The 21,731-nt window shown below is 42.5% G+C and overlaps 1 long non-coding RNA gene across 1 annotated transcript; it reads right to left on the minus strand.

The window, feature by feature from the left end:
* Positions 1 to 893: 893 nt before the first annotated feature.
* On the minus strand, positions 894 to 2,344 carry LOC147981496 (uncharacterized). Its single transcript, XR_015599914.1, has 3 exons — positions 2,176 to 2,344; positions 1,857 to 2,044; positions 894 to 1,236 (listed from the first exon to the last, which is right to left on the minus strand). It is a non-coding gene; the product is annotated as an uncharacterized LOC147981496 (long non-coding RNA).
* Positions 2,345 to 21,731: the final 19,387 nt, after the last annotated feature.

Here is a 21,731-nt window from a genome sequence, read left to right on the forward strand (position 1 = left end):
AAAACAAAGAAATTTCCTAAGAAGGTATGAATTAGTCACATTGGAATTACCCTTAAAGAAGAAACAAATGAAACTAAAACTGAAATAATAAAAGCAATGAAGCTTTTCTAGGAAATAATTAAGTAGTAATATTGGTTTTACTCTTTAAGAATAAAGAAACTAAAAAATAATAATGACGAAACTTGCACACAATTGACATAAAAGTTGTGCTTTACTATAATATGCAATAATAAGCATATAATAGTGAAATTTCCGCAAAAAAAAGTTTCCTAAGAAGGAACAAATTAGTGGCATGGTATTGCCCTTAAAAAGGAATAAAATGAAATATAAACTAATAAAACAAGAACAAAAAAATTCAAAATAACGAAGTTTTCTAAGAGATAATGAATTAAGGGCATTGGTATTCGAAAATGCTGAACGGTGGACGAGCACTCTGTGGACCATATCAGCGCCGTCCGTTTTATATATTCATCAGATCCCTTGCGGTATTTACGCGCGCTGTCCCCCCGTAGATGCTCGCCCACGCTTGTATCCCGGCAACCAGAGCTAGCTTTACTGACAGAAGTGACGCGTCCATGTGCCCAAATGACTCCCCCCTCTCACGTGAGCAAATAGAATAATAACCGGTTACCTTCCATTTAGGAACAGTCCAGTGTGCTGCAGAGATTATGATACTAGCAAGAGTCTTTACGGTCACTAAACCAGTAATAATCACGTGCAGATGGATCTAAATAAGTTTATTATTTTGACGCCCGCCTCGTTTTTTCCGCAAATTGCAATAGCATCAAGTATTTCTACGGCCACAAATCACCTTAGCCTACCTTTTTTTTTCTTCACGTCGGACCTTGCAGGTGTTTGTAAATCGCAATATAATCAAAAGTATTTTAGCAGGAATAAAAAATACTTAGCAAATGTTTCAAAAGTGGCGTATAATTCAGGGACAATCAGGGAAACAATATCAGTTCACATAACGAATATACATTTTGAATCAAAGTCCAAATTAAAACACAAATCAAATGGGACCATGTCAAAAGCTAAGGAAATTAGGCTAAAATGGATCTGCACGCTTGCCCCATGATTTTGACGATGTCGGATCACTCCACATTTACCACACTTGGGCATCTTTCTTGGAACTTTTGTGCATATCTGAACTTTGCTCCATTTTTCACATGCCAAAGCATCCGCATGAGTGAGAGCGTACATCTTCTTGGCTATATCAACATTCAGTTCCTCACTCTGTTAGATCGGGGAGTAATAATTTCAGTAGATTGCAAGAAAAGAAAATCAAAATCCGTATCCAAAAAACACAGGAGATAACCATGAGATTGCCTGCTTCTAATTTTACCAAGTACATGGGTATTTTATAACAGCAGACAAGCCACAGTTGCAGTGACACCATGAGTTTCTCAGCATGTAAACATAAATCCATTGGTACATATTCCACAACAATTAAGGATCAGACACATGTACTCACACCGGTGACCGGAGGTAAATAAAAGCAATTAGCTAAAATTGCAGCAAGACAAGAGATAATCCACACCAGTTTTTTTTTATTAGCTTCCTTTCCAATACAAAACTGCTAAATTAAACAACGATGTACTGACTAGCAATCCATGCCCATGCCCACACATACACAAAGTCGACAGTAAATCACAGAGTCGACAGTAAATCACATTTCCCCTAATTCAGTTAACTATAAATTATTAGCAATCCATGCCCATGCCCATGCCCATGAACTAGTAGCCACTAAACAAAATTACAACAGCTAATTATAAATCAGCTAGTTAGTTAAGCCTGAAATCAAACTTGCACAGATTACGCAAAAAAAATATACCAGGTTGCGTAGGAATACCTACGTGTCCAACCACTCGTAGCCTCAGAGCACACTTGCAACACCGGGTCATCACCAACAAATCCCGCATTGCCGCCGGCGCTGCATACGTCTCCGACTCGGCGAATGTCCCCCTCGGTGATGCCAATAGAAGCCTACTAGGACTCAATAGGTCGCGCCGCCGCAGTATGCCCCAACCGCCCATGGCTATTCCTGCAAAAAATTGCCGCCTAGAGGATTTAGGAACCACCGTTGACTTGAAATGGGACAAATGAAAATTTAATCCTTCCTTTTAGCTTGCGGAGAAGATTAGTGGGAGCTTACTCAGGTTGGATTTTAATTACCTGTCTCCTGAATCGGCCTGCGCTTCCATGAAAGTCCATGGATCTGGAGGAGGAAGACGCCCGTCTGGATCTGGAGCAGGACCATCCCCGGTTAATAGTGATTTGCAAAAGGAACAGCCACAACCTGACATGTGGGCCGACTAGGCCACGTGATCCGCAACTATCCCAAAACAGCTCCTCGGGAGCGCACGGGGTCTGTACCAGCTTGCAGTAGGCGGACAAAATTACTGTTCTGACCCATTGTGCAAAGAAAATCCCGATTTGACCTTGTTCCAAAAAAAATTTCGTTTCTGACCTTTTTCGGTGACGCCAAGGTCCATGGCGTCTGGGTTACGAAGCAGACGCCAGGGACCCTGGCGTCTGGCCCCTGGCCCGCACTGCGCGCGTGCCCATTGACCTGCTGACGTGGCAGAGGGGCCAGACGCCAGGGACCGTGGCGTCTGGCCCCGGTAAGTGGATAACGCCGCGGGGCCAGCCCACCCATCCCAATCTCATCTTCTCTGGCGTCTGGTTCGACGAACAGGGGGCAGTTCGTCGCCCCTTCTCTCCCTCCCACCACCATCCCCCTTGATCTACTCCATCAACCCCTCAAACTCACAGATCTGACCCCCCCCCAAGCTTCTTTGAGGTATTCTCCCCCATTCCCTCAAATTTGTTTTTGTTTTCCCCTCTTTGGTTGGATGCATTATTCAACACTAGGTGATGTTAGATGAGTAGATGGTTTCTTTTTTTTAGGAAATTTTTTGTAGTTGATAGATGATTAGGTAGGCAGTAGATGATGTGTAGTTCAACATGTAGGTAAAATCAATTCCGTTTTGTGTATATGTTGTCCATAGGATTTTTTTTTAATTAAGAGGGGTGATGAATATATGATTTGTGTATGTAAAATAGACTTTGGCATACTATATTTGGTTTGATAGATGATGTGTGTATGTGTAGATAATCCTATTGTTGGCATACTATATTTGCAAAAGATATGGTGAAATTTGGTACTCTAGATGATATGTATTTGCATATGTGACACCATATTATTTGACAAATTTATTTGATTGAGATGATGTTGGTATGTTTGAGAATAATTATGTGTGCATATGAAGAAGATAAAAATGTGAAGTGGTATGACAATATAGTTGAATATATAGATGGCAAATTTTTTTATGCAAAAGAGATGATGAAATTTGATTATTGTGTGTGACATGATTTGTTCAATAGAATGGCGGATGATGATTATGAAATTTATTTGATGGTGAAATTTGGTACTCTAGATGATATGTGTGCATATGTAGAAGAAAGAAATGATGTGGTTATGTTTGAGAAGAATGGTGTTTTCATATGGCATAAACTTGGAGAAGGAAATTGTTTGATATTGTTCATGTATTCATAGATGTTTGTGATTTGTTTTGTAGGATGGCGGATGGTGATGGTCCTTGGTATGACGGATTAATCGATGAGTGGGATAAGGAGCATCGTGCTCGTGCCATTGAGAATGGACAGGTAAGAAGCAAGACTGGGTCAATTTTCGTTGTTTCTCATTTGTGTTCTTGTATTGATTATTAAAACATCACTTTATTTGCAGCAAGTAGTTGCTATGCGCATGAGGGGTCATTCCGCTGATGACTTTGATTACGACCCGCGGTATGAGGCTCACATTCGGAGATTGGGTCTTCTCCCATTCGTGTTGCAGTTTAAGCGACGCGCTCCGCCGGTGAACCACGCGGCGCTGACCGCACTTGTGGATCGTTGGAGGCCGGAGACTCACTCGTTCCACCTTCCATGTGGGGAGATGACGATGACCCTATAGGACATGGCTATGATAAGCGGCCGTCCTATCAACGGACAAGCTGTTACCGGTCGTGTCAGCGTGGGTAATTGGCGAGAACGGACTGCCGATTTAATTGGCGTTCAGCCCGAGGGCCCTCAGGAAGGCAAGGCCGATACCGCGAAAGTGAGGCATTCTTGGCTAAAAATGGTCAGAGGAAACACCAATCCGTGCCCTCAGGATGCCAATGACGTGGTTGTGCAGTAGTACGCGCGGGCCTATCTTTGGTATGTACTAACCAAGGTAGTCTTCTCAGATGCAACCGGGAACTCAGCCCTCTGGATGTTCTTGGAGCTACTCAATAACTGGGATACCCAGTATAGCTGGGGTTCGGCCGCACTAGCATATTTGTATCGTCAGGTAAGAGATATTTGCAACCATTTATCTTGCATTTGTCATGCGCCTCCATATCTAACATGTTTGTTTGATTGCAGCTTGACTTGGCGTGTCGGAGGAAGGGAGATACATCCTCATTGTCTGGGTTTGTTTGGAGCCTATCCGTGTGGATGTGGGAGCGGACCCTGGCGTCTGGCTATGCACACTTGCAAAATGCTCTCTGGATCGGGCATCAGACAGATCAGACAGGTGTCTGTTTACCTGCGCGAGCAAAACGATCCAGACGCCAGGGTCCCTGGCGTCTGGGTGTGCACTTATGCAAACAGGAAAAAAGCTCTCTGGATAGGGACCCAGACGCCAGGGTCCCTGGCGTCTGGATCGTTTTGCTCACGCAGGTAAACAGACACCTGTCTGATCTGTCTGATGCCCGATCCAGAGAGCATTTTGCAAATGTGCACACCCAGACGCCAGGGTCCCTGGCGTCTGGGTCCCTATCCAGAGAGCTTTTTTCCTGTTTGCATAAGTGCACACTCAGACGCCAGGGACCCTGGCGTCTGGGAAAAAGCTCTCTGGATAGGGACCCTGGCGTCTGGGTGTGCACATTTGCAAACTAGGCAAAGTGCTCTCTTTTAAACTTGTTGCACACATTTTTAAACATTGGAAATCAAACAAAAATATGAACAAAGCATAGTTTGCACATAAGTAGTTCATGACCACACAAGGTCTCGAATAACAAGTTCACACACGATGTCTCGAATGACATAAGTAGTTCATGACCACACAAGGTCTCGAATAACAAGTTCATACATTAAACAAAGTCTCGATAGTTCATGACCACACAAGGCCTAGTCCTCCTCTCGTGCATCGCGAGCCCTTGCAAGTTTTCTTGCCCTCTCTTCTTGACGAGCCTCCTTCTCTTTGCGTGCCCTCTCTTGTTCACGCTTCTTGCGCTCACGAGCCTCCTTCTCACGACGCTCCCGCTCCAATCCCCGTGCATAGGACTCCTCGAATAGTCGCTGCCTCCGTAACCAATCTCGACGTTGGTCCTCTTGGACATCTTTTGGTACCTCGTGATCTATCCAAGTGAAGTACTTGCAAAGTGGAGGAGGGGACTACATATAAACCATGATTTTGTTAGACATATGAGTGACAACTTGTTGATGTTTTTTGTATGTACACCTAACATACCGGTGGTATGTCATATGCGTTAGTTGGCCTTCGACGATCATGTGCATAGTTGGGACACACGAAAAACCTTCTACCTTCTGTCCATGACTTGTTGCGGTCAGTGGACACCTTCAGCTTGCAAACATCACCACACCAACATGGTGGTGTGGGCACATCCTTCTCCTTCTCCTTGTCCAAACTAGCCTCCATCCACGTCTTCGGCATGTCCTCTTGGTCCGCGCACGCCGGCCTCGTCCTGGAACCGGATGAAGCCATGCCTACAAAAAGAACAATTGTTAGCACAAGACATAAAGAGAGTAAATGCGTAAATACAGTAAATGAATAAATGCTAGGAATTGTATGAACAAATAATATACCATTATTATTAGATCAACCATCTAGATTAAGCAAATAACCGAAGGCCGATCCATTATCAACCATTCCTCTATGACCACCACCACCTCTAGCACTTGTGCTTCCTCTCCGACCACCACCACCTCTAGCACTTGTGCCTGCTCGACCACCACCTCTAGCACTTGTGCTAGCTCGACCACCACCTCTAGCACTTGTGCTAGCTCGACCACCACCTCTAGCACTTGTACTCCCTCTACGAACACTAGCACCTCTAGCACTTGTGCTCCCTCTACGACCACCACTACCACCTCTGACACTTGTGCTTCCTCGACCACCACCACCGTCACCTCTTCCACCTCGTTCACCATCGGTGCCGCCTCCACGACTTGTTTTTTCTTTTTTTGGTTTTCTTATTCTTGCATGTCCGCTCATTGTGTCCCCCTTCACCGCACACCCCACAGTTGATAATGTCAGGAGCCTCCATGAAATGACCGCTACCAAATTGTTTCATGCCAGTGTATCCAGCCAGGTCATCCATATCACCCCTGAACCTCTTAGTTCTCCTTCTACCCTTCGTCTCCACCTTCAGAAGAGGGTCTGGCCTAATATGAGGGCCATGGTACTCAGGCCACTGTGATTGGTCCAAGAAAGGGTGAAATCTTGGTGCCCATGTCAACCTAGTAGCTTCCACACGGAACTCTTGCATCCTCACGGTTTTTCCATCATTAACATGTATGTTTCTCGCCTTCGCCGCCGTTATCAAATGCGAGCATGGCCAATGATACTTACTAGGCCTCTCGCACTGGCACCACCGAGTCTTCAGTTTCACCTCAAATGCAGCACCACCATATTGTCTACCGTCTCGTGTTGTGCCACCTGGCTCATCAATTTGATAGATCATTTCAAGTCTATCGAATATGATAACTTGTTGCCGTGAAGACTTGCTTGCTTGTAACTGCAACCATTCATCAACCTTTTCCGGATAATCCTTTTTTTCACCTATCCATTTTGCAGTCTCTTCAGAATGCCTCTGAAAGTACTCATTAAGCTTGAAGAAGGTGTACTCCACTATTGCAGTCACCGGCAATGCACGAGCACCCTTCAACACATTGTTGAAACATTCTACGAGATTGCTCGTCATGTCGCCATATCGCCAACCACCATCGTCATGAGCGCGTGCCCACTTGTGCTTCTCGCTTAAATTCCTAGTTAAGAACTCTTTTCCCCCTTCGTTCACCGCTGCAAAGAGTTTGTTGTACCGAGCATCGAAACCTTGGGTGGTGAAGGCCACACATCATGGGTAAGGTCTTTGCTGAGCTCCTTGCTCTTACATGCCCGGTAAAAGTTGGCCACGAAATGCCTCATGCACCATCTGTGGTGAAGCTTTGGAAATCCTGGAATAACAATGTCCATTGCCTTGAGTATGCCATGATGCCGGTCCGATATGATGCATACCTCCCTAGCCCCAATCACGTTGTGCCTAACATGACCCATGAACCACTCCCAGTTGTCTTGGTGCTCGGAAGGCACCAAAGCAAATGCACATGGCAACACGTTGTCGTTTGATGAGTGCGCCATTGCTAACATTAGTGTGCCCTTATATCTACCGGTCAAGAACGTGCCATCTATAGACAAGACCGGACGACAATGCTGAAACGCCTCCACACATTGTCCATAACTCCAGAAGGCACGGTGGAACACTCCCTCGTGATCCTCGACCACATGAAACATGCCCGGGTTCCTATGTGCAATCGCGGCCAACAACCTTGGGAGCTGGTTGTATGCTTCTTCATAACCACCATACAACATCCTAATAGCATTTGCCTTTGCCTTCCATGCCTTCCCATACTTGACTTCATAACCAAATTGTTTTTTCACCGTCCGCATGAGAAACCTCACTTTCACAGTGGGATCAAAGGCTATGTATTTCATCCATTTGTATCCGAGATACTCAGATGTGAGTTGACGGTGTGTCTTTCTAAGTCGTTTCGATGGCGGTTTGCATCTATGAGTGGTATCACAACTTTTCAACACCCATTCTTCGGTTTCTTTAAGCTTTCTTGCACGAACCTTCCATGTGCATTCCTTTTGCTCACACACCACGGTGTAACGCAACTTCATGTCGGAGTGCTCAACATAAATTGGCCTATGGTTTCGAATGGCATAGTCAGCCAACCAAAACTTCAGCATAGGCAAGCTCAGAAACTTCAATCCTTTCTTCAAATAAGCATTCTTGTCCTCATTCTCCACCCTTGGTTCTCCTGGATCCGGGCATGGTGTTGGCTCAATCGCCGTCATTCTCATTCCACCGTCAACAACAGCTTTATGGGCAAGGCTGAGATCTTTAAACAAGTGAGTTCTTTTTTGTAAGCCCGTCAGCTCAAAGTGGATTTGGTTCTCCTCCTTTGTGAATCCATCCTTGTCCAACTGTTCAACTGGACCCTCGTCATCCGAGTCATACGCATATTGACGCCTAAAAGGCAAGTCATGATCCATGTCCTTTTGCGCTATGTACGCATCCAAGTCACCAACATCATTACCATGAAACCCTTCCTCTTGCTCTTCGTCGTCATCATAAACATCTTCATCCTCTTGAATTACTTCGTCACTAGCAATCACCTCAACTTCATTTGCTTGGCTAGTTGGTGGTTGGCTAGAAGCATTGGGGGCATACAACTCAACCTCATTTGCTTCGATAGATGGTACACGGGGACGTGGTGGGGGATAAACATTGGGGGCATCAACCACAACCCTATGCTCAACAAGTGGCACCATTGTCCTCTCGCTCATGTCATCCATTGGGGAAGAGACTTGCCGGTTCAAATCAATGGTAAACCGAGGAGATTCAACCTTGGTGGCAAACAATTCAAGTGACTTGTCTTCCGGTTGGGATACTTTTTCCTTGTATACATCCCAATGCAAATCCGAGGTGATAGGCATACTTTTCAAGCGAGATTTGGCTCCAACTCCAACATCATACCTTCCTATTAACTTAACATCAACATTGGTGTCCATCCACTCTAAGACTTGTCTCACTTTTGCAACAACATCCTCATAGCTAGGGCTTGTATTTAAAACCAATGGTTCCTCACCCGTGTCGGCATTGTTACTCAAGAATGCCTCCTTGTCCATGTAATGAACATTAACAAGTCTCTCCATCTAAAAATAACATGAATGGATTTAAGACTTCAATGAGAATTGGTGTGTTTATCCAAATACATCTAATTCTATCCAAATCATATCAAGACTAAATTATTGGTGATGTCCACAAAAGTATCACTAATTAACACACACTAAGCAAAGTTAACCCTAATCACTAACTAACCCTAACCCCCAATCTTTCTACTCAACAAGCATATATTCCTACTACACACCATGCATAGCACTATATTATCAAAGTTAACCAAGCCATTCACACTAACATAAGGGAGAAAACATGAACTAGGGTTCCACCAACATGTATAAAATGCAACCAAAATAACAAGATTTGACAAAAAATAATTGGATGATTTGGGGGAGATTAACAAGAGCAACAAAGTGATGGAAAGATCCACCTAAGGGATGTACCTTTTGGAGAGGATTTGAGGGGGAGCTTGAGGGGTCGGAGAGAGTGTGAGAGCTCCAAGTGTTCTTCAAGCTCGGGTTGTGGATTGGGGAAAGTGTGTGGGGTGGGTCCCACACACTTTCCCCAAGGGTTATTCTGTTACCAGGGCCAGACGCCAGGGTCCCTGGCGTCTGGCCCCTTTGCCACGTCAGCAGGTCAACGGGCACGCGGGCAGTGCGGGCCAGGGGCCAGACGCCAGGGTCCCTGGCGTCTGCTTCGTAACCCAGACGCCAGGGATCTTGGCGTCACCGAAAAAGGTCAGAAACGAAATTTATTTTGAAACAAGGTCAAATCGGGATTTAGTTAGCCCTATAGGTCAGAACAGTAATTTTGTCCGCAGTTGGCGTCTCCATCTCCAAGCGACGAAAACAGTTGTTTCAAACTCGTACGCCTAGCACACCTAGTCCCTATTCCTAAGAAACAAGCATGGGGGACAGCGAACTGACATTTGATCATCCCGAGGAATTGTTTGATGGCCGGGATAAAGTCCACACGAGCCGCCGTCCACCATAAAATTGCTCTCCATTGGTATTACCCTTTAAGAAGAAAACGCTAGTCAAAAAATTTGCATACAATTCACACAAAATATGTGTTTTTATATAATATGCAACTATAAGCATATAATGATGGATTTTTTGCAAAAATAACTTCCTAAGAATCAATGAATTAGTGACACTGGTATTACCCTTAAAGAAGAAATAAAATAAAATATAAACTAAAATAAATTCAAAATATAATGCAAAATTTGCACACAATTTACACAGAAATTATGTTTTTATAATATACAAGAATGAACATATAGTGGTGGAATTTTACAAAAAAATATGTTTCCTAAAATGGAATGGATTAATGGTATTGGTATTACCCTTTAAAAGGAAACAAAATATAAAAACAAAATCAAAATAATGAAGTATTCTAAGGAATAATAAATTAGTGGTATTAATCTTTAAGAGCCAAGAAATGAAATAAAAACTAAAAAAACAAATTAATGAATTTGTTAAGGAATAAAGAATTAGTGGCATTGATATTATCCTCTAAGAGTAAAACATTTAGTCAAATAATGGAAAGCTTTACACAAAATTTACACATATATTGCGCTTTTTATAATATGTAAGTATTAGCATATATGATAGTGGAATTTCACAAAAAAAAAGTTTTCTAAAAAGGAATAAAATAGTGGCATTGGTATTACCCTTAAATAAGAAATACAATGACAAAAAACTAAAAAAAATATCAAAAGAATGAAGTTTTCTAAGAAAAAAATGAATTAGTGACATTGGTATTACCTTTTAAGAAGAAAGAAAATAAACTAAAAACTAAAATAAAATAAAAATAATGAAGTTTTCTAAGAAAGAATGAATTAGTGGCATTAGCATTACCCTTTAAGAGTAAAGAAAATGAACAACATTAAATCAAATAATGGTAAAATTTGCACACAATTAAGACAGTAATTGCATTTGTATAATATGCGAAAATAAGCTTCTAACTGTAAAACTTCACACAATAGAAGTTCCTACAAAGAATGAATTAGTGGCATTGGTATTTCCCTTAAAGAAGCAAAAAAATGAAACAAATACTAGAACCAAATCAAAATAATAAAGTTTTCCATTGAAGAATGAAATAGTGATATTGGTGTTACACTTTAAGAAAAACAGAAAATAAAATTTGACAAAATTTGCACATAATTTATATAGAAAATTGTGCTGTTTTATAATATGCAAGAATAAGCATACCATAGTGGGATTTTGGAAAAAAATCTACTTAGAAGGAATGAATTAGTGGAATTGCCCTGAAAGAAGAAAGAAAATGAAACAAAACTAAAACAAGTAAATTATAAAGTTTTCTAAGATAGAATGAATTAGCGACATTGGTATTACCATTTAAGAAATAATTTTTTAAAAAAACTTTGAAAAAGACTTGGCACTTCTTAAATATGTAAGAAATAATCATATGATAGTGCAAGTTTCGCACTCAGTATAATTATACATTTATTATATAATACTTAGGGCTAGTTTAGCAGCATAGTTTTCCAAATACCGTAGTATCCCAAAACTTCGGTATTGCAATGCGTGTGCAATACGTACTTCTGTTTCTTAAAACTGCATTTTTCCTAGTTTTAAGAAAACTACTGATATGTTTGGCTGGTGTTCTTTTATCGTAGTTTTCACCGATTGCTACGCAACTGAACCTAACTTGGAAACACAAAAGAAGCTACACCACCGGATCAATCAGCGGGTGCTAACGGCTGCCAGCTGCATGCGGCGCCATACGGCTCGCTAAAACATATCAAAATGACCCGAAGCCTTGTAAGATATAAGACAATAACGATAATAACAAATAAAAATAAAAGTAAATAAAAAATAAAGCATTCTAACAAAGAATGTACTACTGGCATAGGTATCACCCTTTAAAAAGAAAAATAACGAAAAAAAATCACATAATTTACATATAAATTCCATATTTTTATAATATGCATAATAAGTGGAATTTCTGGAAAACAAAGAAGTTCCCTAAGAAGATATGAATTAGTCACATTGGAATTACCCTTAAAGAAGAAACAAATGAAACTAAAACTGAAATAATAAAAGCAATGAAGCTTTTCTAGGAAATAATTAATTAGTAATATTGGTTTTACTCTTTAAGAATAAAGAAACTAAAAAATAATAATGACGAAACTTGCACACAATTGACATAAAAGTTGTGCTTTACTATAATATGCAATAATAAGCATATAATAGTGAAATTTCCGCAAAAAAAGTTTCCTAAGAAGGAACAAATTAGTGGCATGGTATTGCCCTTAAAAAGGAATAAAATGAAATATAAACTAATAAAACAAGAACAAAAAAATTCAAAATAACGAAGTTTTCTAAGAGATAATGAATTAAGGGCATTGGTATTCGAAAATGCTGAACGGTGGACGAGCACTCTGTGGACCATATCAGCGCCGTCCGTTTTATATATTCATCAGATCCCTTGCGGTATTTACGCGCGCTGTCCCCCCGTAGATACTCGCCCACGCTTGTATCCCGGCAACCAGAGCTAGCTTTACTGACAGAAGTGACGCGTCCATGTGCCCAAATGACTCCCCCCTCTCACGTGAGCAAATAGAATAATAACCGGTTACCTTCCATTTAGGAACAGGACGTTAGTCCAGTGTGCTGCAGAGATTATGATACTAGCAAGAGTCTTTACGGTCACTAAACCAGTAATAATCACGTGCAGATGGATCTAAATAAGTTTATTATTTTGACGCCCGCCTCGTTTTTTCCGCAAATTGCAATAGCATCAAGTATTTCTACGGCCACAAATCACCTTAGCCTACCTTTTTTTTTTCTTCACGTCGGACCTTGCAGGTGTTTGTAAATCGCAATATAATCAAAAGTATTTTAGCAGGAATAAAAAATACTTAGCAAATGTTTCAAAAGTGGCGTATAATTCAGGGACAATCAGGGAAACAATATCAGTTCACATAACGAATATACATTTTGAATCAAAGTCCAAATTAAAACACAAATCAAATGGGACCATGTCAAAAGCTAAGGAAATTAGGCTAAAATGGATCTGCACGCTTGCCCCATGATTTTGACGATGTCCGATCACTCCACATTTACCACACTTGGGCATCTTTCTTGGAACTTTTGTGCATATCTGAACTTTGCTCCATTTTTCACATGCCAAAGCATCCGCATGAGTGAGTGCGTACATCTTCTTGGCTATATCAACATTCAGTTCCTCACTCTGTTAGATCGGGGAGTAATAATTTCAGTAGATTGCAAGAAAAGAAAATCAAAATCCGTATCCAAAAAACACAGGAGATAACCATGAGATTGCCTGCTTCTAATTTTACCAAGTACATGGGTATTTTATAACAGCAGACAAGCCACAGTTGCAGTGACACCAGAGTTTCTCAGCATGTAAACATAAATCCATTGGTACATATTCCACAACAATTAAGGATCAGACACATGTACTCACACCGGTGACCGGAGGTAAATAAAAGCAATCAGCTAAAATTGCAGCAAGACAAGAGATAATCCACACCAGTTTTTTTTTATTAGCTTCCTTTCCAATACAAAACTGCTAAATTAAACAACGATGTACTGACTAGCAATCCATGCCCATGCCCACACATACACAAAGTCGACAGTAAATCACAGAGTCGACAGTAAATCACATTTCCCCTAATTCAGTTAACTATAAATTATTAGCAATCCATGCCCATGCCCATGCCCATGAACTAGTAGCCACTAAACAAAATTACAACAGCTAATTATAAATCAGCTAGTTAGTTAAGCCTGAAATCAAACTTGCACAGATTACGCAAAAAAAATATACCAGGTTGCGTAGGAATACCTACGTGTCCAACCACTCGTAGCCTCAGAGCACACTTGCAACACCGGGTCATCACCAACAAATCCCGCATTGCCGCCGGCGCTGCATACGTCTCCGACTCGGCGAATGTCCCCCTCGGTGATGCCAATAGAAGCCTACTAGGACTCAATAGGTCGCGCCGCCGCAGTATGCCCCAACCGCCCATGGCTATTCTTGCAAAAAATTGCCGCCTAGAGGATTTAGGAACCACCGTTGACTTGAAATGGGACAAATGAAAATTTAATCCTTCCTTTTAGCTTGCGGAGAAGATTAGTGGGAGCTTACTCAGGTTGGATTTTAATTACCTGTCTCCTGAATCGGCCTGCGCTTCCATGAAAGTCCATGGATCTGGAGGAGGAAGACGAAGAAACAGCTTGCAGTTTCCCGTTCGAGTGCCGAGGCTGAGTTGCGAGCAATGGCTCTTTTGACGGCAGAGGTGACTTGGTTACGGTTGTTACTTCACGATTTTGGTGTTTCTGTCACTACACCGACTCTGCTCTTATCTGACAGTACAGGTGCTATCAGCATTGCGCGCGATCCTGTGAAGCATTAGCTCACCAAGCATATTGGTGTTGATACTTTCTATGTGCGTGCTGGTGTGCAGGACCAGGTTATTGCTCTTCAGTATGTGTCTTCCGAGTTACAGTTGGCGGATTTCCTGACGAAGGCCCAGACTAGAGCACAACATGGCTTTTATCTCTCCAAACTCAATATTGTTCATCCACCATGAGTTTGAGGGGGGTGTTAGAGTTATAATATAAGTCATGTACCCCTTTGTATTTATCCCATTGTATAAGGGGTTTCCTGCATATGTTCCAGACCTGTACATGTATATATATCGGCCTATGGCCTCATGGGAATATAAGTTGCTTTCCTAACAGGCCCAACTACAATCGATTTAAGCCGCGGCCGGTCCGGAAGAAGCAAAGCGGATGGGACGCCGGCTCGAGGGGGATGGAGGGCAGCCAGATCCTTCGCCTCGGAGCAAAAGCCGGGGTATGGGTACTGGATCTTGGGAGGTGTCGCAGCAAGGCCGGCGCAGATCCGGCATCGCCAACGAACCGCTGGATCCAGGGGAGGGCGCCTTGGGGCTGTCGCTGGCCGCAGAGCGCGGCGAACGCGGCGGACCCATGCCGCGGAGTGGAGCCGTGGCCCGGCGCGAGCGACGACTGGGGCTGGTGGCCGCCGCGGCCAGAGTGACCAGCGGCGCTCGGGAGGAGGGGGCGAGGCATGGGTCTACCTCCACGGCGTTCAAAACTTTTGCAAATACAGGTTTAAGTGGAAAATTTAGACACGAATATAGTGTTCATAACAAAACGCAAACGGACAGAAAAATAGTGTTCTTAACCAAAGCAATGGACACAATATATAATATATGGACCTACAATTGAGTAAATGTACCCATAATTAACGATATGTAGAGTGCTAATAAGAAAGAGTGTAGAATTACCACGTCGATAGCTTGAGCGTTCTCCCTGGAGCGTTGAAAAATATAGTTGCGGGAAGAATCCAAGGAATCCCTTACAGCAAGCAAGCCATAGACATGAATATGTGTATTGCCACGCATGATATTCAAGGCGTTCCTGTAAAACTGGACAAAAACACCCAAAAATTGCAGCATAGGATGAGGATAATGAGAGCATCCGTTCCCGAGGAGTTGGCAGGATGTATAGCGCATCGGCGGCAGCACAACAGCTGGGGAAAAGGAAACGAAAAAACAAGTGAGCAGATTAAAAAAGAAAACTTGTTAAAAGATGGAATGATGCAACTTACATTCTGAATGGTTGAGGATGCGATGCTGTCGGATCCACAAAAGGTTATCTGAATCGTCCCGAACATCTCTGGACAGGTTAGGGTCGAGGCTCTTACTAGGGTGTATCTGTTTGTCTGGCCGAGGATCCTTGCGGCGGTCCTTCCGGGATCGGGACTGACGGCGCTCTTGGAGGCGGGTCTTCTCTTCTCTGTCCTGATCCAGAACTCCTATGATTGAGCGGCGTCTCTCCTCGGACAGCAAGGCCCACCCCTCGTCGGTGAACATGAAGTCAAACTCGGATGGCCGTGGCAGGCCAGCGCCAGATTGGGGATTGGAGCCATCACCCCCCCCCCTCTCTCTCTCTCTCTCTCTCTCTCTCTCTCTCTCTCTCTCTCTCTCTCTATATATATATATATATATATATATATATATATATATATATGGACCTGATCCGTGGCTAATGGGCTGACCCGGCCTGAACCGTTGCCCCCTTTTCTACTAGTGGATATCATAGAGAGATAACGAAGTGGGAACCACATGCCCATTGCCACCATCCAAGGGTCAAGCCTAAAGTTGTGGTGTAGTCTATGGATCGAGACCCCTTCCCGTTCATCTTTTGTATTATCTTTGTCCTGTTTAACTGTTTTTTTACCACCATCTTGTAGAGTGCATGTGGTTGTATTTTGATATATGTATCCTTGTATAGACACTTTTTTATATAGCTTTATGAATCAATAAAGATGTCGTTTAATGAAAAATGAAGAAGTTATATATTGCTATTTACTTGTATACCATGTTTCAACATTAAGTGAAAAAGTGAGTTCCCTGGAAAAAAAAGGACCGACCAATGGTCAAGCAACTGAAAACTAATTTTTGGTCAGTCACCTTTTTTATCCTGCTTGATTACCACGAGGCCCCGCCCTGCAGCAGGTCAGCCCACCTTTTGTCATGTAGATGAAACACGCCAACTTTTTATTGTCCTTCACTACCACGCCATGCATTTAGATGAAACATCGTTGCCTTATTTTTTCTATTCTCCATCACTAACATGCGATGCTTGCATGCAGATGCATGCAAAGCTCCTTGGTAATGCTACATGCCTTCGGATTTATGATTGTACTGCTTGAGATCGACTAGAACGAATTTCCAACATGGCAGGCATATACAAATCTCCATCTTTTATGTTCTTTGTAACATAAAATGACAAATGAATAACATTAATATTGGAGCAAGAAACATCAGCATGTGTCAGATAAAAAAGGATTTTATTCGTGTTGGTTACTTTTCCTTACTAGTAAATCCTTACGTGCAATCCATGTTGATATTAGAAAGTACATTAAATGCACGCATATGTTAGATAGGATATTATTTCCATGTTAATTATTTGATTAGTGCTAGAATTGATATTTGATACTATATTAACTGCACGCTAAACGTGTTGAGCGCTCACCATTGGAGCAACCCGAGTCGTTGGATTGACCTAATTTGATGCCGAAATTTGTTGGATATACCCTTTTAGGTCTTTTTATATTGGTATCAATCAACTTTTTTAGAGGAGCACTCGGTCCAAGGAAACCAATAAAGAAGGCCATCAGATACTTGGGCTTGGTCTAAAACATATCAAAAATGACCCGAAGCCTTGTAAGATATAAGACAATAACGATAATAACAAAGAAAAATAAAAGTAAATAAAAAATAAAACGTTCTAACAAAGAATGAACTAGTGGCATAGGTATCACCCTTTAAAAAGACAAAATAAGGAAAATTCACATAATTTACATATAAATTCCATATTTTTATGATATGCAATAATAAGTGGATTTTCTGAAAAACAAAGAAATTTCCTAAGAAGGTATGAATTAGTCACATTGGAATTACCCTTAAAGAAGAAACAAATGAAACTAAAACTGAAATAATAAAAGCAATGAAGCTTTTCTAGGAAATAATTAAGTAGTAATATTGGTTTTACTCTTTAAGAATAAAGAAACTAAAAAATAATAATGACGAAACTTGCACACAATTGACATAAAAGTTGTGCTTTACTATAATATGCAATAATAAGCATATAATAGTGAAATTTCCGCAAAAAAAAGTTTCCTAAGAAGGAACAAATTAGTGGCATGGTATTGCCCTTAAAAAGGAATAAAATGAAATATAAACTAATAAAACAAGAACAAAAAAATTCAAAATAACGAAGTTTTCTAAGAGATAATGAATTAAGGGCATTGGTATTCGAAAATGCTGAACGGTGGACGAGCACTCTGTGGACCATATCAGCGCCGTCCGTTTTATATATTCATCAGATCCCTTGCGGTATTTACGCGCGCTGTCCCCCCGTAGATGCTCGCCCACGCTTGTATCCCGGCAACCAGAGCTAGCTTTACTGACAGAAGTGACGCGTCCATGTGCCCAAATGACTCCCCCCTCTCACGTGAGCAAATAGAATAATAACCGGTTACCTTCCATTTAGGAACAGTCCAGTGTGCTGCAGAGATTATGATACTAGCAAGAGTCTTTACGGTCACTAAACCAGTAATAATCACGTGCAGATGGATCTAAATAAGTTTATTATTTTGACGCCCGCCTCGTTTTTTCCGCAAATTGCAATAGCATCAAGTATTTCTACGGCCACAAATCACCTTAGCCTACCTTTTTTTTTCTTCACGTCGGACCTTGCAGGTGTTTGTAAATCGCAATATAATCAAAAGTATTTTAGCAGGAATAAAAAATACTTAGCAAATGTTTCAAAAGTGGCGTATAATTCAGGGACAATCAGGGAAACAATATCAGTTCACATAACGAATATACATTTTGAATCAAAGTCCAAATTAAAACACAAATCAAATGGGACCATGTCAAAAGCTAAGGAAATTAGGCTAAAATGGATCTGCACGCTTGCCCCATGATTTTGACGATGTCGGATCACTCCACATTTACCACACTTGGGCATCTTTCTTGGAACTTTTGTGCATATCTGAACTTTGCTCCATTTTTCACATGCCAAAGCATCCGCATGAGTGAGAGCGTACATCTTCTTGGCTATATCAACATTCAGTTCCTCACTCTGTTAGATCGGGGAGTAATAATTTCAGTAGATTGCAAGAAAAGAAAATCAAAATCCGTATCCAAAAAACACAGGAGATAACCATGAGATTGCCTGCTTCTAATTTTACCAAGTACATGGGTATTTTATAACAGCAGACAAGCCACAGTTGCAGTGACACCATGAGTTTCTCAGCATGTAAACATAAATCCATTGGTACATATTCCACAACAATTAAGGATCAGACACATGTACTCACACCGGTGACCGGAGGTAAATAAAAGCAATTAGCTAAAATTGCAGCAAGACAAGAGATAATCCACACCAGTTTTTTTTTATTAGCTTCCTTTCCAATACAAAACTGCTAAATTAAACAACGATGTACTGACTAGCAATCCATGCCCATGCCCACACATACACAAAGTCGACAGTAAATCACAGAGTCGACAGTAAATCACATTTCCCCTAATTCAGTTAACTATAAATTATTAGCAATCCATGCCCATGCCCATGCCCATGAACTAGTAGCCACTAAACAAAATTACAACAGCTAATTATAAATCAGCTAGTTAGTTAAGCCTGAAATCAAACTTGCACAGATTACGCAAAAAAATATACCAGGTTGCGTAGGAATACCTACGTGTCCAACCACTCGTAGCCTCAGAGCACACTTGCAACACCGGGTCATCACCAACAAATCCCGCATTGCCGCCGGCGCTGCATACGTCTCCGACTCGGCGAATGTCCCCCTCGGTGATGCCAATAGAAGCCTACTAGGACTCAATAGGTCGCGCCGCCGCAGTATGCCCCAACCGCCCATGGCTATTCTTGCAAAAAATTGCCGCCTAGAGGATTTAGGAACCACCGTTGACTTGAAATGGGACAAATGAAAATTTAATCCTTCCTTTTAGCTTGCGGAGAAGATTAGTGGGAGCTTACTCAGGTTGGATTTTAATTACCTGTCTCCTGAATCGGCCTGCGCTTCCATGAAAGTCCATGGATCTGGAGGAGGAAGACGAAGAAACAGCTTGCAGTTTCCCGTTCGAGTGCCGAGGCTGAGTTGCGAGCAATGGCTCTTTTGACGGCAGAGGTGACTTGGTTACGGTTGTTACTTCACGATTTTGGTGTTTCTGTCACTACACCGACTCTGCTCTTATCTGACAGTACAGGTGCTATCAGCATTGCGCGCGATCCTGTGAAGCATTAGCTCACCAAGCATATTGGTGTTGATACTTTCTATGTGCGTGCTGGTGTGCAGGACCAGGTTATTGCTCTTCAGTATGTGTCTTCCGAGTTACAGTTGGCGGATTTCCTGACGAAGGCCCAGACTAGAGCACAACATGGCTTTTATCTCTCCAAACTCAATATTGTTCATCCACCATGAGTTTGAGGGGGGTGTTAGAGTTATAATATAAGTCATGTACCCCTTTGTATTTATCCCATTGTATAAGGGGTTTCCTGCATATGTTCCAGACCTGTACATGTATATATATCGGCCTATGGCCTCATGGGAATATAAGTTGCTTTCCTAACAGGCCCAACTACAATCGATTTAAGCCGCGGCCGGTCCGGAAGAAGCAAAGCGGATGGGACGCCGGCTCGAGGGGGATGGAGGGCAGCCAGATCCTTCGCCTCGGAGCAAAAGCCGGGGTATGGGTACTGGATCTTGGGAGGTGTCGCAGCAAGGCCGGCGCAGATCCGGCATCGCCAACGAACCGCTGGATCCAGGGGAGGGCGCCTTGGGGCTGTCGCTGGCCGCAGAGCGCGGCGAACGCGGCGGACCCATGCCGCGGAGTGGAGCCGTGGCCCGGCGCGAGCGACGACTGGGGCTGGTGGCCGCCGCGGCCAGAGTGACCAGCGGCGCTCGGGAGGAGGGGGCGAGGCATGGGTCTACCTCCACGGCGTTCAAAACTTTTGCAAATACAGGTTTAAGTGGAAAATTTAGACACGAATATAGTGTTCATAACAAAACGCAAACGGACAGAAAAATAGTGTTCTTAACCAAAGCAATGGACACAATATATAATATATGGACCTACAATTGAGTAAATGTACCCATAATTAACGATATGTAGAGTGCTAATAAGAAAGAGTGTAGAATTACCACGTCGATAGCTTGAGCGTTCTCCCTGGAGCGTTGAAAAATATAGTTGCGGGAAGAATCCAAGGAATCCCTTACAGCAAGCAAGCCATAGACATGAATATGTGTATTGCCACGCATGATATTCAAGGCGTTCCTGTAAAACTGGACAAAAACACCCAAAAATTGCAGCATAGGATGAGGATAATGAGAGCATCCGTTCCCGAGGAGTTGGCAGGATGTATAGCGCATCGGCGGCAGCACAACAGCTGGGGAAAAGGAAACGAAAAAACAAGTGAGCAGATTAAAAAAGAAAACTTGTTAAAAGATGGAATGATGCAACTTACATTCTGAATGGTTGAGGATGCGATGCTGTCGGATCCACAAAAGGTTATCTGAATCGTCCCGAACATCTCTGGACAGGTTAGGGTCGAGGCTCTTACTAGGGTGTATCTGTTTGTCTGGCCGAGGATCCTTGCGGCGGTCCTTCCGGGATCGGGACTGACGGCGCTCTTGGAGGCGGGTCTTCTCTTCTCTGTCCTGATCCAGAACTCCTATGATTGAGCGGCGTCTCTCCTCGGACAGCAAGGCCCACCCCTCGTCGGTGAACATGAAGTCAAACTCGGATGGCCGTGGCAGGCCAGCGCCAGATTGGGGATTGGAGCCATCACCCCCCCCCCTCTCTCTCTCTCTCTCTCTCTCTCTCTCTCTCTCTCTCTCTCTCTCTATATATATATATATATATATATATATATATATATATATATGGACCTGATCCGTGGCTAATGGGCTGACCCGGCCTGAACCGTTGCCCCCTTTTCTACTAGTGGATATCATAGAGAGATAACGAAGTGGGAACCACATGCCCATTGCCACCATCCAAGGGTCAAGCCTAAAGTTGTGGTGTAGTCTATGGATCGAGACCCCTTCCCGTTCATCTTTTGTATTATCTTTGTCCTGTTTAACTGTTTTTTTACCACCATCTTGTAGAGTGCATGTGGTTGTATTTTGATATATGTATCCTTGTAT

This window comes from Triticum urartu, chromosome 3A (assembly GCF_056163025.1).
Source record: "Triticum urartu cultivar PI428250 chromosome 3A, HENAU_Tu73, whole genome shotgun sequence".
Taxonomy (NCBI): Eukaryota; Viridiplantae; Streptophyta; class Magnoliopsida; order Poales; family Poaceae; genus Triticum; species Triticum urartu.